At 45.9% G+C, this 19,879-nt stretch overlaps 2 long non-coding RNA genes across 2 annotated transcripts in view; both read right to left on the bottom strand.

The window, feature by feature from the left end:
• The window catches only part of LOC135818932 (uncharacterized), a 42,979-nt gene extending 27,123 nt beyond the window's left edge, over positions 1-15,856 (bottom strand). Inside the window, exon 1 of the long non-coding RNA XR_010553826.1 lies at positions 15,720-15,856. This is a non-coding gene — a long non-coding RNA (uncharacterized LOC135818932). The remainder of the gene's footprint in view (positions 1-15,719) is intronic.
• LOC135819970 (uncharacterized) lies at positions 13,305-14,981 on the bottom strand. The gene is made up of 3 exons (XR_010554023.1): positions 14,901-14,981; positions 14,577-14,608; positions 13,305-13,392 (listed from the first exon to the last, which is right to left on the bottom strand). It is a non-coding gene; the product is annotated as an uncharacterized LOC135819970 (long non-coding RNA).
• Positions 15,857-19,879: the final 4,023 nt, after the last annotated feature.

Raw genomic sequence — 19,879 nt, 5'->3', positions numbered from 1 at the left:
CGGAGGCCGCTGCACATGCCCTGTGTCGCCACTTTGACAGCAGCAACACAGAGGGAGCACTCCTGGTCGATGCTACCAACGCGTTCAATTCCCTGAACCGTGCAGCTATGCTCCACAACATCCAACTACTATGTCCATCAATAGCAACAATTTCGAAAAACTTTTACAGCAGCACAGTACCTCTCCACGTCAGCGGTACGGTCATCTGGTCTGCTGAAGGCACCACGCAAGGCTGCCCACTAGCCATGCCCCTCTACGCTGTTGCCATTACGCCACTCGTCACTACCCTCGCCACCGCCCTTATGGACGACTCTCCAGCTGGCACGGTGCATGACCGCGAATCGCCTGAGATACCAGCCGTCGTCGGTGCTTCCGCTGCTCGACCGGACGCCTCGACCATCCAGCTATGGTATGCCGATGACGCGGGAGCCGCTGGCCTGCTGCGGCGCCTTCGCACCTGGTGGGACCAGATCTGTCAACTTGGCCCAGCATTCGGCTACTATCCAAACGCTGCCAAGACTTGGCTGGTTGTCAAGCCCGAGCATCTCGATCCTGCCAACGCTGCATTCGCCGACACCGATGTCCACATCACCACTGAGGGCCGCCCCTACCTGGGTGCTAATCTGGCCTCGGAAGCCTTCAAGACAACATTTTGCAATGCTCGAGTGAAGGCTTGGGCATCTGAGATGCGTGAGCTGGCGAACGTGGCCGAGGCCGAGCCCCAAGCCGTGTGGGCCGCACTGGTCTTTGGGTACCGTCACCGCTGGACATTCCTGATGCGCGTGTCGAGCTGTGCACCAGACGTCTTCGAGCCTCTCGAGTCCTCTCTTCGCCCCGTCTTGTTGCCAGCTCTATTGGGTGTGCCAGTCGTCCCTGCCCCTCTACGCAGCCTTCTTGCTCTGCCTGTGCGTCATGGTGGCCTTGCAGTGCTCAATCCAGTTGAGGCTGCCCCGCAACAGCGGACAGCATCTCTGTCCATCACGAGTAGTCTCCAGCAACTTATCGCGGACCAGTCCTCCCTCTACAGCGTAGACCCAGCAGCCTTTTGCGCCGCCAAGGCTGCTGCCAAGCAAGCCCAGTCTGTGACAACCAAGACCGTCCTGCAGACAGCTGGTCCAGAGGCCCTACCACCAATGCTTCTGGAGCACCTCCAGGCCAAGGGAACAGGTGCATGGCTGACCTGTCTTCCTGTTCGCGAGCATGGATACTCCCTCGACCGGCGGTCCTTCGTTGATGCCCTATGCATTCGGTATGGCCTCACCATCCACGGTTCACCTACCGAGTGTCCATGCGGCCGGCCGTTCACCATCGACCACGCAATGATGTGCAAGTTGGGCGGCTATCCCATCCACCGGCACAACCATGTCCGCAACTACCTGGGCCAACTTCTTTCTCAAGTGTCTGAGGATGTGCAGCTGGAGCCACCGCTGCAACCTCTACCGACGGTCCGCACGTTTGACCATGGTCCTGCCCTGCTCACTGCGGACGACGCCAGACCGGACATCAAGGCCAGGGGGTTATGGTCGGTACAGACTGATGCATTTTTTGATGTAAGGGTGTTCTATACCAACGCACAGTCGTACCGATCCCGCCCGCTGGCTGAGGTGTTCCAATGGCACGAGCGTCAGAAGCAGTCGGCATACGGTGCCCGGATCCGGGAAGTTGAGCACGCGTCGTTCACCCCGATCGTCCTGTCTTCTGCTGGTGCCCTGGCGAAGGAGGCCACCCGGTTCCTGAAGCTGCTCGGAACGAAGCTCTCCACCAAGCTCTCGCAGCCTTATCCCCTCGTGATGGGAAAGCTGCGGACGGACCTGGCTTTCAGCCTTGTCTGCGAGTCCGTCCTGATGGTTCGTGGGAGCCGCCGTGCATTCCGTGCACCTGGTGTGGCGGCGGATGTGGATGCTGTTTCTGTGGAGGCCCGCATTCCCGCCACTACGTGACGCTAAGTCCTCCTGGGGTTTGCCGCTCTCCGGTCCTCTTTCATCCCGTTCTCCCCTCTTTTTGGGGGATTCTTTGCACTTCGTCTTTCTTGTTTTTCTTGTTCCTTTGTTTTTGTAGGACAGATTTTTGGTGTACTTATTTCGGTTGTTGTTGTGTCTGACTCTATTCCCAATATCTTATTCTGTGGTTGGTTTTTCAACTCATTGGGTTGTACTGTAGTTTCCATCATGAGTTTGATTCCATCGTGAGTTTGATTCCATCGTGAGTTTTGATTCTATTTGCTATTTTTCGTTCCATTTTTGAGCTCATATTTTATTTTCCTGATTTCTTCTCCAGTGTATGTTGTATTGCATTTTAATACATTGTGTTAATTTTGCCCGTAAAAGAGGCTTGCACATAATAAAAAATAATAATAATAATAATTGGGTTGAAATTGTTCAAATAAAAATAATAATAATAATTAAAAAGCTTCCGTGGAGATAAAAATGTAATCAACGCAATAAATAGAGTAAGCTGCGCACTCAGTACAAACACCATTAGCAAAACTTATTTTCATGTGAATCCTCTGATGAGATGGCGACGAAAACGTTTAGGAACAAGCTTCTTTATTTACATGAAAACAAGTTTTGCTAATGGTGTTTGTACTGAGTGCGCAGCTTACTCTATTTATTGCGTTGAAAAATAATAATGAAACTCGGATGTTGAGCCATAAATAAATGTAGAAGAGAAAAGTACATATGGATACGAGTTAAGAGTAACTCTCCATCACTGTAACATGATACTTTATACAGTCAGAAAGTGCAATAACTAGGCACAAAACTGACAGAGTACTGAAACATTCCACGTCCTGACACCTAGCTTCAACACATCTCCGTAGCGGTAACCCCTTCCCCTCTTTGGTCTTTCCATAACCTTGAACCTTCCAAGTTGGAAGGCTGTCGGTTAGCGCTACGGAGATGTGTTGAAGCTAGGTGTCAGGACGTCGAATGTTTCAGTACTCTGTCAGTTTTGTGCCTAGTTATTGCACTTTCTGACTGTATAAAGTGTCATGTTACAGTGATGGAGAGTTACTCTTAACTCGTATCCATATGTCCTTTTCTCTTCTACAAAAATAATAATAATAATAATAATAATTTAAAAAAATAGCTATGAAAAGTATGAACGCCGCAGACATCACCACGCAACATGACAATTTGTTCAAGGTTTGGTTTTGTGTGTTTCCAAAATCGATTTTCACTTTCCGATCATCTGTGGAAATACGGAACTAAAGAGATCAAGGGAAAACAAAGGTTAAAAATCCAAAGAAGTGTGACACATGACGGGTAACTTGTGGTAAGTATTACAAAAAGTGAGAACTAAAATAAAGAGTAAGTGTGACAAACGGGCATGAACAGTGCAGAAACAACTCATGAACACGGGGTGCAAACTCACGAAAATAACCTAAGTGCTAAAACATGTTCTTTTTGCTTACACAAATCGGGCTTATGCGTACGAATACAAACAGCTTCAAGGACCTTCAACTGCTGGACATAACGGGCACGACACAGTACAGAGAAGTGGGAATCATCACACACACTCAAACAATCGGGAAGAGATAACAAATGCAAGTACACAGCTGACTTCTTACGAATTTCACCCTCATCAAATCTCATCAAATTGTCATGTTGTGTGGTGATGTCTGCGGCATTCATACTTTTCATAGCTATTATTAAACTTTTATCTCTACGTAGATTATTTGAATAATATTTAAAAAATATATATATGTCAGCATACTTTCAGCCAGTAAGCTCAGGGTTCCGAGGCCGCCCGAGAACAACACTCCCGCGATCCATCAACAACGATCTGAAAATTTCCAGATCCACAAACTCCCTCACATCACACGAGGATCTAGTTGCACTGAGGCAGCTCGCCCAGGATCGTCGAAAGTGGAAGGAACTAATGTGTGCTGTGTGTAATGGCTGAAGTTATACAATTACACTAGATACCCTTAACAATAATAACGGATACAATTACACTAGATACCTCTAACAATAATAACGGATACAATTACACTAGATACTCTAGATACTAGATACTCGGTACTCTAGATACTAGATACTCTAACAATTTTATCAAACATTATGATAATTACCACATCAAATGCTGTGGAGACCTATCCAGAATCGGCAATATGCTGGCCCTGGCCTGGAGATCTGCAACTATAATCAGCTTCTACTTTGCAACACTAACGGATTAGTCCCCTTTGTCGATTGATGGATCAATCGGTGGATTCGGCTCTGTTTTTCTTTCCTTTCTTTCTTGTTTTGAATTGTACGTTGAACTCATTGGATTTCTTTGTATTCTGTATCTCGTTATCGTTATATTTCCCTCTAGCCCTCTCGTTTAGGATGAGCTTTCTTTTTTATGGAAGCTTAAGCGAAGGCTATATACCTGCTTTATTCAGGTTGATGCCAACGCGAACAAGCAAATTAATAATAATAATAATTATTATAATATTATAAAAATTCGACGAGGAGACAATAATTTTAATATGGCAATAAGTAGGACGAGCTGAAGCGACATGTGGACTACTTTATTAACAATGTAAGCGATGGAGACGATGCAAGAAACAACCTGTCTAGAATCTGTTCCATTCAGCTGAATGAAGGGTGGTCCTCGAAGGATCATGCCTTTTTTATCAGACTTCTTCTTTCAGGTGGTGTAAGACCTGATGATATCAAGCAGGTGGATCTGAGTGGAAGGCGCGGATTCTGTAGAGTTTCGTTTTCCTGCACTGCCGTTAGGGACGAGGTGTTGTCCAGAGGGTTAGAATTTGAAGGAAAACAACTAGTATTAGTAGTTGGTGATGGAGCAGTTGTGTCCGTGCATATATTTGGTGTAGCGGATGACACCCCACTGTCCGCCATTACGTCCGCGATGGAGAAATTTGGATCCGTCATTGGTGTTCCGAAGCGGGAAACAAAGGCTGTGGAAGGCTGCACCTTCACAACTGGTACTACATTCGTAAACTTAGTACCCACAGCTATCGTACCCTCCACCATCATGTTGTCTGAGTCCCGTCAGAAACTGCGCGTTTGGCACAGGGGTCAAGTTCCCACGTGCTACAGGTGTGGCTCCAGTACTCATATCGCCAAACTCTGCACCCACCAGGAGGCCCAGTCCGTACGCTGATGCAGCAGCCAGCGCGCTGAAGGGTACTGAGGGCCAGGCCCAGGGGACACTGGATGACACAGTGGGTGCAAATTCAGAACCAACAGTGAGTACAAGCCAGTCAGCAAACAGTACAGCTTCAGCACCTGAAACTGGGACACATCAAGTTTCTTCACCTACTCAGGAATCAGCCAAACCAGACCAGCTTAACAAGGAGCTGGGAACTGCTCAATGCCCTCCAGATGACAAGGGAGGCTTTATGGTGGCCAAGGGACGGAAAACCTTCAGAGTGCCAAAAAAACTTGTTGACTTTTCAAGAAATGAGCTACTGACCGACTCGGACATGGAACAGGAGGACATGGGAAACAACGAGAGCAACGGCCGGCATATGACAGTTGGTGAACTCACCATATCGTATTAGATCATGACCAGTGTAGCTTTCTTAAATGTCTGTAGCCTTAGGAGAAAAGTAGCAGAAATTGAAGACTTTATCTCAACCCGTGGAGTACACATCCTAGGCGTTGCGGAAACTTGGCTGTCAGCCGATGTAACAGACGGAGAAGTAAACATTCCTCATTTCAGTGTGTTCCGCAAAGATCGGGGAGGAAGGCAAGGAGGCGGTGTTGCCTTCTACTGTCATACGTCCTTGCAAGTCCGTCGAAGACGTGACCTCGAGTGTGAGCTGGAGATGCTGTGGCTGGAGATTCTAGCCCCAGGTCGACCAGGCAATGAGACGGTCTTACTGGGCTGCTGCTATCGACCACCTAGTGAATCTGCGGGCTACTGGGATGGGCTGGAGTCAAACCTAGAGACTGCCTGCAGTGGACCGCAGACCACAACTGTGCTAGTAGGAGACTTCAACGTAAACTTTAATGATGCCCATGCTGTGACTCCTTTGCATCATGTACTCAACCAGTTTAACCTTCGCAACCACGTCACATCTCCTACCCGAGTTACCAGCAGTACCGCCACACTACTGGATCTATTCTTGTCTACCACCCCGATCCAGGGTGTTTGCGAGACCATACATTTGGATATCAGTGACCACTCTGCAATACTTGCCAGGCTGCCAATTTCAGCAAGTCACCACTTGAAGGGACAGCATCTGCGCAAGACTCGCTGTTTGCACAAAGTGGATTGGAATATGTTTACATGTGACCTGGAGAAGACGCTAACTACCTGTGACTCTGTCTGTGTGGATGTGCTTGCGTCGTCACTCGCTGCAGGAATCCAGACCACTCTAGACAAACATGCTCCACTTCGGGAACGGCGCCGCAAATCTCGACGTCCTTGCCCCTGGATTACAGATGAGTTAGTGGCAAGTGTTCGTGAACGGAACCGGGCGCATCGTCTCTGGCTCCGAGACAAAACCGATCAGAACCTTCAAGAAGCACACCGATCAGCTCGCTCCAAAGCACGGAAGTTGGACAGGAGTCTGCGCAACTTGTACTTCACTAAGAGATGTGATACATCAGATCAACGGCAACTTTGGGCTGTCATGAACGATGTCACAGGCCGACAGAAGACACGGAAAGAACCTGAAGCTCCGCTTGAGTCACTCAGTAAATTGTTTGGAGACATTGTGCATGACCCTATGCGGCCACCTGAGCTGCATATACCACATGGTCCAGCCTCTGCATCTAGCTTCTCAACATTTCAGCCGGTAAGCGTGTCTGATGTTGCACAATGCTTGTAAACTGTGAGTCCTCACAAAGCATCTGGGAGTGACAACATTCCTGGAATTGTACTGCACCAGTGTTCAGATGTCCTGGCACCTCCATTTACCACCCTAGTCAATGCATCCTTGACATCAGGTACTGTGCCAGTGTGTTTTAAAACATCACACATTAGTCCACTGTTCAAGAGTGGCGATGCAACATCCCCTACTAACTATAGACCAGTGTCATTGCTCCCTATTCTGTCCCGGATTTTGGAGTTCTTTGTAAAGAAGCAACTCACAGCATACCTCACGCAACATAGCATATTACCTAGCAGTCAGTTTGCCTACAGGAAAATGCACTCTACCGAAGATGCATTAGTTCTAGCCGCCAACCCTTGGCTGTTGGCCAAACAAGAGCGAAAATACACAGGTATAGTGATGGTTGACATGTCAAAAGCGTTTGACCGTGTCCAACATCAACGTCTGATTGATAAACTATTCACCCTGGGAGTCAATGGCAGAGTATTGTTATGGTTGGCTAGCTATCTGTCTGGTCGTACTCAGCGTGTCAAGATGTGTGAGGCTCTCTCTGATGCAGTCCCATGCTCAAGAGGTGTGCCCCAAGGCAGTGTTCTTGGGCCGCTTCTCTTTGTCCTTTACACGAGTGACATTTCCGACGTCATACCTTGCATTGTTGTTCATCAGGAGTTCGCGGACGACATCATCCTAGATTATTCTGATTCAGATCTGGACACTGTTTGCAAGACGTTGACTACAGCTGTGACACGTCTGTCTGACTGGCTCTCCGAAATTGGGCTTCTGCTGAACACCCGCAAAACCCAAGTCATGGTAATTCAACCTCGGGGACTCACTGGCGACATACCAGTCGTGAAATGTAAGGATGAAGCCTTAACTGTTACCTCCACTGCCAAATACCTTGGCGTAACCATTGATGACCAGCTATCCTGGCAGCCACATGTCTCCAGTGTTGTGCAGAAGGCGTCAGTCGCCATCAGCCAGCTATGGCGCCATGGGCGATCTCTGCCCATAAGAGCCCGCAGACTTTGGTACATTGGCATTGTGCAAGCACGACTAACGTACGCATCCAATGCATTCTTCCCGTCGCTGACACAGCAGCTGCAGAGTCGTTTAATCAAATCCAGCAAATCCGGAATTCGTGCAATTTTCCGACTCTCCAGCCGTGCATCCACAGCCCCCCTCCTCGTGCGCTTATCTATTCGATCCCTAACTCACATTTTTAACTACAAGGTTTTGTTTTTTTGTTTTCCGTTGCCTACATGATCTTGCAAGTCCTCTTTTCTGCGCCTACTTTCAGTTGATGGCTAACACAGGTCAAGCATCCCGGGATGATCGCCGAATTACTCGAGGACAGGAGCAGCGGCTACTGCAAGTGCCTTTCCTTCCTGGACCTTCCGGTCGTCAGTCATTGACATTTGTGGGAAGCACTCTTTGGAATGCCCTTCCCAGCGATATTCGCCTCCACAGTGCGGCGGTTGCCTTTAAACTGGCTCTGAACAGAATTAATTGTAATTTGTAACCAACTTGCTCGGCATCCCTAAACATTACTGCATGTTTTCTCGGTGTTTTCTTCACTGCATGCTTACACATACAAACACCCATTTGAATTCTATGCAAACTTTGTGCTTTGGAATTATCATGTTATGATTCTTTTACATATTTCCTTCTCTCATAATATTATATTCGTTCTTAGCAGGAACCGGAGGCAGAATTGCCTGTGCTCTAAACGAATTCAAATAAAAGAAACAAAAAAACAAACCTAAAGGGTAAGGAAAAATACATGTAAGAAGAAAAAGGGCAATGGAAAAAAAGATGATTTGAACAAGTTTTCGTACAACACTCTTCAGGAATCACCGTTGTACTAAAGAACAAAATGAGAACAAAGGAAATAATATAGCAATCAAGGTAGGGTGACACGATACAATGACAGAACTGGAATATCGAGGTGCGAATTCTCACAAAAGTGTGCAGAAAACAAGGGTATACAAGTAAGAACTAAGCGTGACAAGTGTGTATCGGCAACAAAAACAGAAAAGTGAGAACGAATGATAATAATAACAATAATATACAAGAAGGTGACAAAACACATTTAGGCACAAGTGGCAACAACGTTGCCACACTACACAACAGAACATTATTTGAACAATTGTAGGGTAATAACACTATCTTTCTGGACACACAAATTCGGCTTATGAATGCGCTGACAAACAGCTTCCAAAACTTGTAACTGCAAAAGATAACCATGACGAGCACGGCACAAAACAGAAAAACAGGAATCAGAATAAGTACGACAACAGTCAGTACTAGAAACCAAATGATTGTATACTGAAGACTTGTTATTACGAGACGGACTTGGTGATCTTTTGCAGTTACAAGTTTTGGAAGCTGTTTGTCAGCGCATTCATAAGCCAAATTTGTGTGTCCAGAAAGATAGTGTTATTACCCTAAAATTGTTCAAATAATGTTCTGTTGTGTAGTGTGGCAACGTTGTTGCCACTTGTGCCTAAATGTGTTTTGTCACCTTCTTGTTTATTATTGTTATTATTATCATTCGTTATCACTTTTCTGTTTTTGTTGCTGATACACACTTGTCACGCTTAGTTCTTAATTGTATACCCTTGTTTTCTGCACACTTTTGCGAGAATTCGCACCTCGATATTCCAGTGCTGTCATTGTATCGTGTCACCCTACCTTGATTGCTATATTATTTCCTTTGTTCTCATTTTGTTCTTTAGTACAACGGTGATTCCTGAAGAGTGTTGTACGAAAACTTCTTCGAATAATCTTTTTTTTCCATTGCCCTTTTTCTTCTTACATGTATTTTTCCTTACCCTTTAGGTTGTTTCTTGCATTGTCTCCATCGCTTACATTGTTAATAAAGTAGTCCACATGTCGCTTCAGCTCGTCCTACTTATTGCGATATTAAAAATTATATATTATTATTATTATTATTAAAAAGCTTCCGTTGAGATAAAAAGGATCCACCAGCATGTGCCTCTTCACGTTATGCCTGTTGAGGCGCGGTCGTCAAGGCCTAGACGAGGTCGTCCCCCAAAGATTGGTACTGCGACTGGAGGTGCACCCTCGCTGGGTACGGAACCAACTGGGTTGTCGTTGTCTTCTTCGTCGGCATCGGCTTGTTCGTCATTGCCTTCGTCTTTACCGTCTCTTCCTTCTATCCCGTCATCATCGTCGGTATCTGCGGTTTCGTCTTCTTTGACTTCCTTGGTACCGTCATCCGTCGTGTCCACCTCCCATTTGTCAACGCCACAAAATTATTCCTGTCGCCATCCGTTATAACCTAAAGATATTTTGCCTTGTCTATAAATGTGTGCATGGCCGCCGCAGCCCTCTACTTGCCGAGCTTTTTTGTACTTAGATCAAATAGCAACCATACCAATGCCTTGACCAGGGGACAGTCCGCCCTGGCTTTAGCCCTGCCTAATGCTTCGTCACGGTACGGTTTCTATGCTTTGCCTTACCTGGCTGCTGACAGGTGGAATTCGCTTCCAGCAGCATGCCGCCAGGCGGCCTCCTTTGCAATGTTCAACAGTACTCTTCGCAGCCTCTTTTGCAACACATAATGGCACAGTATGCAGCCACTGTTTTCTTTTTTCTTTACTCTATTTCATGCACTTACGGCTTTCTTCATTCAGCTCTATTTCACGCACTTACCTAGGGTACCCTGTAAAAAGACTCACAGTCTGTGGGGATTGCCCTAGTAAAATAATAAATACTACTACTACTACTACCTCCGGTGGCAAAAAGCGTGGCCGGCCACCGAAGAAACCACCGGATGGTGTGTCTGCGGGACCAGTGACTCGCTCTAGGGCGAGGTTAGCAGAGTCTTTATCGTCCTCGTCGTTGTCGTCATCGTCGTCGTCAGCGTCTTCCTCATCTCCTTCCTACTCTTCATCAACATCAACAGCCATTGGAACGTCAAAGGGAGCATCATCGCAGCAGGCAGTGCCAGTAACGGACGTGCCTTTGGTACTGACATCTACATCGGCCTCGTCTGGATTGGCAGTAGCGACAAGGAATGTCAGGTCGGTTTCATTGTCACGTAATTCCAAAGTATGTACTGGTTCTAGTAGCGTTGTTAGGGTGTATGAATCTTCTATCGCCAACCATCTTGTTCAGAATAGTGATTTTCGTTCTAGTTATGCTGATGATTGCTTTTCTGTTTGGTCTCGTTCACGTAGTCAAAGGTATTTGCGTGTATTGGAGTCTATTTACATTTTTACTACCAAGCCGATTTTGTGTAGGCGAAAAAAGAATTTGTTTACGTTGAAATTTTTTGTGAATTTAGATCAGTAGTTCTCGTTTGTGGTTGCATGGTAACCTTCTAGGGGTGAATTTATCGCATCTGTTGTCACGTGATATCGTTGAATGGTGTAATGTTTCTTTCAGCTCTCATGTTATCGCGCTAGTTAGGGTCTAAATTATTACTTGCATTGTGCGTATATATATTGAGTTAAGAGCTTTTGTTGATTTGCCAGTAATCCTCTGATGAGATGGCGACGAAAACGTTTAGGAACCAGCTTCTTTATTTACATGAAAACAAGTTTTGCTTATAGTGTTTGTACTGAGTGCGCAGCTTACTCTATTTATTGCGTTGATTATTATTATTATTCTCAATTCATGGATGACATTGTGTCAACCAATATTATGAATGGGGGCTACCAGCCATAGAATAAAAGAACAAGAAGGCAAAAATGCACACGCAAAATATGGCAAGTTAAATGAAAATGAAAATGAAATAAAAGTAAATCAATCCAAAAGCAAAAGCAATTATAGAAATCAATTCAAAACCCAAATGAATTGTACAGGTAGCATATATTATGATTTACTTGGGAGCTTAAAGTAATACACAAAGAGAATTGAAATCAATGATTAGTAAATGAAGATCGACGTATGTGTATATTTATCAAGCTTAAAAACGCATTGAGGGTGTTGCTGGACTTTAATTGCTGAGGAAGAGAATCCCATAATTGGTATGCTAGGAATACAGGCGATTTTCTCATAGGATTGTTTCTTGCAATCGGGAAACGAAGCGAGTTCCGGCTTGTTGAGGATTCATCGAACAAGTTTAAGGAATGCTGCACATGCTGAGGGGCAGTGATCAGTTTGATTTTGTGAATGTATACGCAGGAGGATCGGTCAATGTAATGTTTCAGAGGAAATGTACAGCAATTTTCATAGAGAACGGCTATGTTGGTCTCGGGCGGCAAACGAAGTATTGCCCGGAGAATCCGTCGATGCACAATCTCCAGCTTTGCAAAGAGGCCATTACCAGCGCCACCCCACACCACACAGCAATACAAGAAAATAGGCAAAACGTATGTATGATAAAAGATCTTTCTGCATTCTGGTGAAATGTGGGGGAGATGGCTATAAAGAATACCAACGACTGAGCTTGCCCGCTCTTCCAGATTCCGGAAATGGTGGGACCAGTCCAATTTGCTATCAAGTGTAACGCCAAAGGTGCTTGTGACGAGAGGTTATAGGTATCGGGGTAGGATCATCGGGGAAATGGAAAATAAAAGTTTGAAGATGTGCAACATCTGACGACGCGTTGGGGACGACACACATGATCTCGGTCTTGGCTGAGTTCGGCCGGAGTTTCCACCGTCGCATCCACTTGACCACACAGTCTATTATAGCAATAAAAACTGCTTTATGGCAGTTTTCTAAAAAAGGTTATTGTGTTCTAGTCCATGGACCCCGTCTAAAAAGTAAGAAATTAACGAAATGTGATGGCTGAAAATTAAAATTTCACACAAAACCTCACAATAATCACAACACTTGAAATGCTGCTTTCAACTTTAACTTGTACTGCACCAACAATTGGCAACATGCATGCATAGGAAAGAAGATCACGAGGGGAAAAGGTCTTCTACATGTAGCTTTTAACTCTGTGTGTGATTATTGTGAGGTTTTGTGTGAAATTTTAATTTTCAGCTATCACATTTCGTTAATTTCTTACTTTTTAGACGGGGTCCATGGACTAGAACACAATAACCTTTTTTAGAAAACTGCCATAAATCAGTTTTTATTGCTATAATTTCTTTTGTTTTTTCTGTCACCAATCAATAGAATGCCCTATATCAATATGTAAATGATGGTTTTCACATCATATCAAGAGGTTTATGTCCTCTTGATCATATCAATACCGTATTATACCAAGAGTACATAATGGGGGTTATGTACTCTTGATTATACGCATTGATGTGCGAGCCTTTTCTTGCAGAAAATGGCACTAGCATAATGTATGTTCTTCTGCGGGGAAACATGTGAGTAGTTAGGTGGTGATACTTTTTTTATACGGAGGTCATTCTGTGCATGTTGCTGTTGCAGAATTTCATGACTCTGCCAAAAATTTGTCTTGCCTTTCAGATATTTCAGATTTCCCCACCCTCGAGCCATGCGCCAGGTGCGTGTCGCAGATGTTTTTGTTGATTCTGTGTTTATAATGGTTTATAATCATGGGTTATTGTGATAAGGTCATCCAGGATCATATTGCACTGAAATCGTAATCCTGTTGATGTCGATACAACTCTTGGAAGTAGTTCAATGACTTCAAACTGTTAGTCCACGATTTTCTAAAACAACACAGCAAAGGAGGAACAATAAACATGACAGTTAATTTATAAAATGTAAACAAATACATTGCTGAGTCCGACACCTCGTTCTAACCACTACACTGATCCTGATGATAAAAGGGTCAAGGCTATGGTTGGAGGTAATGATACTGAGAGATAAACAAGGCACTCCATGATAATAAAATCTTACACATCTTTTGGTGAGTATGAATGATATCCAGTCGAACCTCTTTAGGACGAACACCAAGGGACTGATGGTATTTATTCTGTGAGTTTGTCTTAACCTATTTTATAACCAGTGAATACAATTATTTCTCCAATAGACATACGAATAGATTTCTTCTACAGCGAAAGATTCTAAGCCACACGGACTCATTGACTCGTCTCGTATGAAACAAAAGAGTCACTAGAGAGGTTCTGCAAAACGAAAATGCGTACAAACTTTCGCTCTACATCATGAAGTGCGAAACTTCGCAACTTTGGACGCGAAACTTGCAGGGAACGTGAAATGAACTGTTGTAGGAAATTTCGTGAGATCGGGTCATGGCGTACGTGCACTTGGCCCGCGCAAACTACGAAAATGTGCAGAACGCAAAGTTCGTGCAAAAATTCGTACACACTTTTGCAAGGACTGTCGCGAAACTTCGTTCGAATTTTCGTTTTGCAGAACCTCTCCAGTGAGCCTTTCTTTAGCAACATGACGGCAACAGAAACAGCAACAGAGAAAGTACGATACATGTACAGCACATTCTTGCAGGTACTACAGTTACTACCAAGAGTACGGGGGTTATGTACTCTTGGTACTACAAACAGATTGCAGATCGTAATTCTTGCTTTAGCGGCACGAAACTTTATTTGGGGCAGTGCAATCTCGGCAGTACTCACTCAAACAGCCCAGACTCGAGTAAACAAATGCAATCATACAAGTACAAGATTTTCACGAGACGACACTGCACCCATTGGCTTGTTTCGTATGAAGCAAACAAGTTACTGAACCTCTCCACAAAGGAGATTTTCGCTGATATGCGAATTTATTTGGCAAACTCGGTCAATGAGTCCTTGAACCTTTCCCTCCAGATTGGGAACTGCCAACGATAGTATGCCACTGACCAGTGCCTTACTTGTAACGTACTAATGTGCAATGAATACGAGTATTTTGACAACACATCTAACATAAGCCTTACCGTCGAGAAGGGGAACTCGCGTTCTTCGCACACTGTAAGGGCAAAGAGATAAAAATGGATCTAAATCCGAATAAAATAAGCACACGTTTCCGTAAATGAAAGGGTGAGCATAAGCAAATGAATCGAAGGAAACTGGTCAACTCAGAGATCACCTGTCATTGAGTATTCCGTAAAAGGAGGCCTCGGCAGCGGAAAAGCTAAATTTAGAAAGGAGATCCTGTCAGCTTTTCCATTATTTATTGTATTCCGCACAAAATCAGCACACTTTTCGTAAATGAAAGAGTCAACACAAGCAAATGAATCAAAGGGAACTGGTCAACTCACCTGTCATTGAGTAATATTCCGCGAAAGGAGGTCTCAGCAGCACCGAAACGAAATAAGCCAGGCCAGGAGACGAAATATCCGAGACAGCTCATGCAAGAAGCAGTTCCAAAGAAGGAAGTTCCTCGTGCATGCACATCCGAAAAGGCAACAACAAAAAGTCTGCAATGCACACGTATGCGGCCATCCGGCCGCGCGATGGTAGGAGCCATGGAGTAGCTCCGGCCTCCCTGCAGGACCAGGTACCGAGCATCTTACGTAGAAACTTACGTAGCTACGTAGACAACGTGTCTGAACAGCGGTGTCGTTAGGTAGCGCCATGTGAACACAATAATAGAAAAGCTGACAGGATCGCTTTTCTAAATTCCTACCTGCAGTTGACACGCGACGGGGAGCGACCAAGGGAAATTTTATCTCCAATTGAAAAAGAAAGAATTGAAGAGAAGAAAGAAGTTTCAGCAGGAATCGAACCTGCAACCAAAAGATTCCCAAGCACCTATCTTGACCACCCAGCTACCACGGTGTTGATGCAGATATTGGTTTAAAGATAGGTCTTTGATCTGAACACGCAATACACATAATAGTATACTATAGTATACTGGGATACTAAAATAGCTATTTCGGACCAGTATTTCAGGCCAAAAACGAAGCTAGGTATAAATAGAATAAACACCTTTGTCTTGTGTTTATGAGAATATAAACACTGTCTATAAAAACCTCGGCTACGCTTCGGTTTTTAAAGCAGTGTTTATATTCCCATAAACACTACGACATCGGTTTTTATTCTATACATAAAAGAGTCACACGACCCCAATAACCCACCTTCACATGTTGGTAACTGAGTCCAATTTCTCCCAGCCATGCAGTTAACTGTTGACAGACCAAGCAGCTGATAACCAGGATTACATGACACTGCTACGGTACTTCCAATTGTTCTTGTTGTAGAACTGTAAGTTGCTTGTGTGATATTTAGTGCTGGGCATACCTCTGTAGCTGGAGAAGAGAATATCATCATGCAAAATATAGCATATTGACCAGAATCCACGTTTTTTATATAACAAACCACTGGCTATAATTAGCATGAAGTATAACGTGTGATTCGGATCAGACAGCTTTCTAGGCCTTGACGGATTATGCTAGCATAATTTTCGCATAATTCCTACCAAAATCGAATAAGCACATAATTCGAGGCAAATTGCATACGAATCGCATAAATTGGAATAATCCGACTGTTCGCATCAAATTCCATACAGTTGTACATGTTTCACAAGTACAAGTACAAGTAGATGCACAAGGAATACGTAGGTTTACGACTCCCTTGATAACCTGTCCAGTCCACTACAACCAGTGACTGTCGTAGCTAGCTCGGACGGTGCATTGACCCCGTTGAACTTTTGCTACTACAGTACAACGCCCTCTACAAAAAAAATCCCCTGTTATTTTGCACAGAACCATCATATGCATTAGCAGCATATGTGAGCATGATGCGCATCATATGATAACCTTTAGTATTAAAATAATAAATCTGGTATTTTTCAGCAATGCGAAAAGCAAAATTTCACGAAAATATTAGCATAATCCGTCAAGGCCTACAGCTTTCGACAGGAAATGCATCATTTCTTGTTGGATGAGAGCAACGAAGTAAACAAGAAATGATGTACTTTTCGGAATGCGAGTGCACAGTCCAGAGTTCACGGACTGTGCTGGGAGTGCGGTACGCACTGTCTGCACAGTGTGGAGTTGCAGCATGCACATGAAGGTGCGTGCCGGTTTGAAGACAGTCTTCTTTTTGTTCTTGCACTGCTGCTGTACAGTTGCGAATTTTCGCTGCGTGGCCGACTGCTTTTCTCTTCGTTTCTTTAGTGTAATCTGTCTGATCATGCCTGGACGTGGACGATCCTCCACCCCAAGAGGCCGGAGCAGGTCCTCCAGGGGAGGTAATTTGCCTGCCTCAGCAAGCAGACCTGAAGTAAGCAGCTCCAACAGTGGAGCCGAACCGAACGCCCAGCTGCAGGAGCAGCAGTTGAGGATCGGCGCCCTAGAATCGGCGCAGACCAAGGAACGGTCAAGCCGTCGTCGTCGTCGTCATCGTCGGTCCCCATCGTCGTCGTCATCATCCTCATCATCATCCTCATCTTCCCCCTGTTCGTCTTCGTCGTCATCCCCGTCTTCATCGTCATCTCCCGAGTCTCGCCATCGTCGCAAAAAAGGCCAAAAAGTCGAGAAGTCGTTCCGGTCCCCGGTCAACCTCGTCGAGGCGGTGGAAGAACCCCTCGTACGAGAGACAGTACGAGACAAACGCTGTTGTGCTGGAAGAGCTTGGCGAAGTGCGTGCTGCTCTAGGGAAGAGGAAGGTGGACAGGGCAAGGCGAGCCACCAAGCAAAGGTGAGAACTTGTTGCGGGATAGGCAAGAGTGGCTGGTCATTGCAGATGCACATGGGCACGAGGCAGCCACAAAGTTTGCAGAGGGTGGCGAGATGCTGGGGATTGCTGGGTGCCCGCAGAAAAGGCTAATGGCAGCCATTCAACCCCCCTGCGCCAAAAGCCAAGCAGCCCTTTCTCCCCCGCACTCCGTCCAAGTCGGCCAAGGGGTGGGGTGCCCACAATGCGAACTTGGCCCCAAGCGCCACAAGAGCGGGGCAGCCTCCCCCTCCCCCCCCCCCCCACCAACGGTCCATGCCACCATTGCAGCGAAACAGGCCACTACATTCGCGTGTGTCCCTGCCGGCAAGCAGCTAGCCAGCCGCGAAATGCCTGAACTTTGTGCAGCTGACGACTATGATATGTCATTTCAAAGCAATGAATCAGTGGAGTAGTCTCCAATACAAGTAGACCTGTGCAGCTATCCTTACCTTGTGCTCCGTCACCACTGTATCCTTTGCGGAAATTCCAGGCCACTAGTGTTGAGGAGGTTTTCACCTTCCTCATGAGACTCGATGCTCGTGAAGCTGATGGCAGCAACAGTATTCCGGCATTCATCCTGAAGCATTGTGAAACAGCCCTCGCCCCGTCGCTATCCATATTAATTGATGCATCCCTTTCGTCTGGCATTGTGCCCGTCTCCCTGAAGATTGCAAATGTTCGACCCCTATTTAAGTCTGGTGACAAGAACGCATCTCGCAATTACCATCCCATATCGTTGCTGCCAATAGCATCGAAGATGTTGGAGAAGATAGTCCACAAACGCCTGTATGACTTCTTACAAACCCATTCACTTTTGCCCGCCAATCAGTTTGCGTACAGGCCACAACACTCCACGGAAGATGCCTTGACCTTGGCCATGAACCGCTATCTGTCGTCAGCAGACCACCAGCTACATATTGGCGCAGTACTAGTGGACATGAGCAAGGCATTAGATAAAGTACGGCACCAGCTCATGATCCAAGTTTTGTTTGCTTTGGGTGTATCTTTGACTGCATTGGGTTGGTTTGCAAGCTACTTTACGGACAATCGACAAAGAGTAGTTCTGGCGAGTGGGCAGCGCTCGGGCCTAACTGCATGCGAGTGTGGAGTCCCTCAGGGTAGTGTACTGGGTCCTTTGCTGTTTTCACTATAATACCATGTACGTCCATAGCGTCACCAGCCCAGTACACTCCCAACTGTTTGCTGATGACATCCTTCTCGACACCGCAAGCAGATCTGTAGCAACACAAACTCAAGTCTTATCAGTTGCTGTGTCAAACCTGGCTGCTTACCTACACGGGAAAGGCCTGGTTTTAAACCCTGACAAGACGCAGGTCTTAGCCATTGAGGCATCACGCCGTAGTACCCTGGAACTCCATGTTAACGGCAACGGGACGTCTCTCACTCAGACCGCCACTGCTCGCTTTCTGGGCCTACAGATCGATTCCTGTGTTCGGTGGGACGCGCACGTCTCCAGCATAGTCGTAAAACTTCCGAGAAGCTAACCACCCTGAGAACCATCCGCCCGTCGCTATCTGAACGCCAGTCACTCCTCTTCTATTTTGCCGACATACTTCACCAGCTCACTGTCCTCGACAAGGGATGTGTTCGCTGCGTAGCCAATCTGCACTTCCCGTCCCATACCACTCCTATTATACACTCGCCTTTCCCTGACCCTGTAATTGAACGTGCCAAATGCAAACTCCGTTTCCTTATGCACCGTGTCCACACCAGCAGCATCAGCCCTCTTCTGAAAGATAGAGCAGCCATCCAACCTCCCAGTAACACCCGTGGCAATGACAATTGCAAATACGTTTTTCCGCTAACTCGGCAAACATCTGGTGACAGCCGACCATTGGTTTCCGCCGTGAGGCTTTGGAACACTCTGCCACAGGAACTCACGTCCACTCGTCGTCCAATCCCGTTTAAAAGATTGCTGAAAGTGTTTTTGTAGGGTGAATATGGCCGAATAGCACCCCCCTCTGGCATAGGTCCTCATCTTCCTATTTCCCTCTGATTGTTACCTCGTTCGAACTTGACTTGTAATTACCGGTACAAATGCTTCCTGTTGACTGTTTTCTCATTTTCTCAAGTGCAGATTTATCGAGCCACACTTTTTATTCCATCGCCATCAAAATATTGGGCATCAATGGCTTCACATCTCTGCCTCCACCACCGAATGGCGAAGATCGAAGCAACTTGGCTCTCTGTTGGGGGAAGAGAAGGACTTGAGCCGACGAATGGACCAAGCATCAACATCTTATGGCCGCAGGTGTTCGCTCTGGATACGACGTCAACATGTATCCGAGGAAACCAGGCTTCGTCTCTACAATGCCATCGTCCTACCAACACTGTTGTACAACTGCGAAACCTGGGGACTGACAGAGGCTGCACTGGAGAAGCTGAACGCCCGAAATCGAGCCTGGCCACGGCAGTCAAGGCAAGCACAGCTGCCAGAGACATGCCACTGAAGACCATGACTGATCTGAGTGGGGTCGGAATGCTCGCTTTGGACAAGCAATCATGGAGGTAACTCTCAGCCTGAGCTGGTCTTGCTCGCGGCTGCAACGCAAGGGGT

Source organism: Sycon ciliatum, chromosome 6 (genome assembly GCF_964019385.1).
Source record: "Sycon ciliatum chromosome 6, ocSycCili1.1, whole genome shotgun sequence".
Lineage (NCBI taxonomy): Eukaryota > Metazoa > Porifera > Calcarea > Leucosolenida > Sycettidae > Sycon > Sycon ciliatum.
This window is presented reverse-complemented; position numbering and strand designations above follow the sequence as displayed.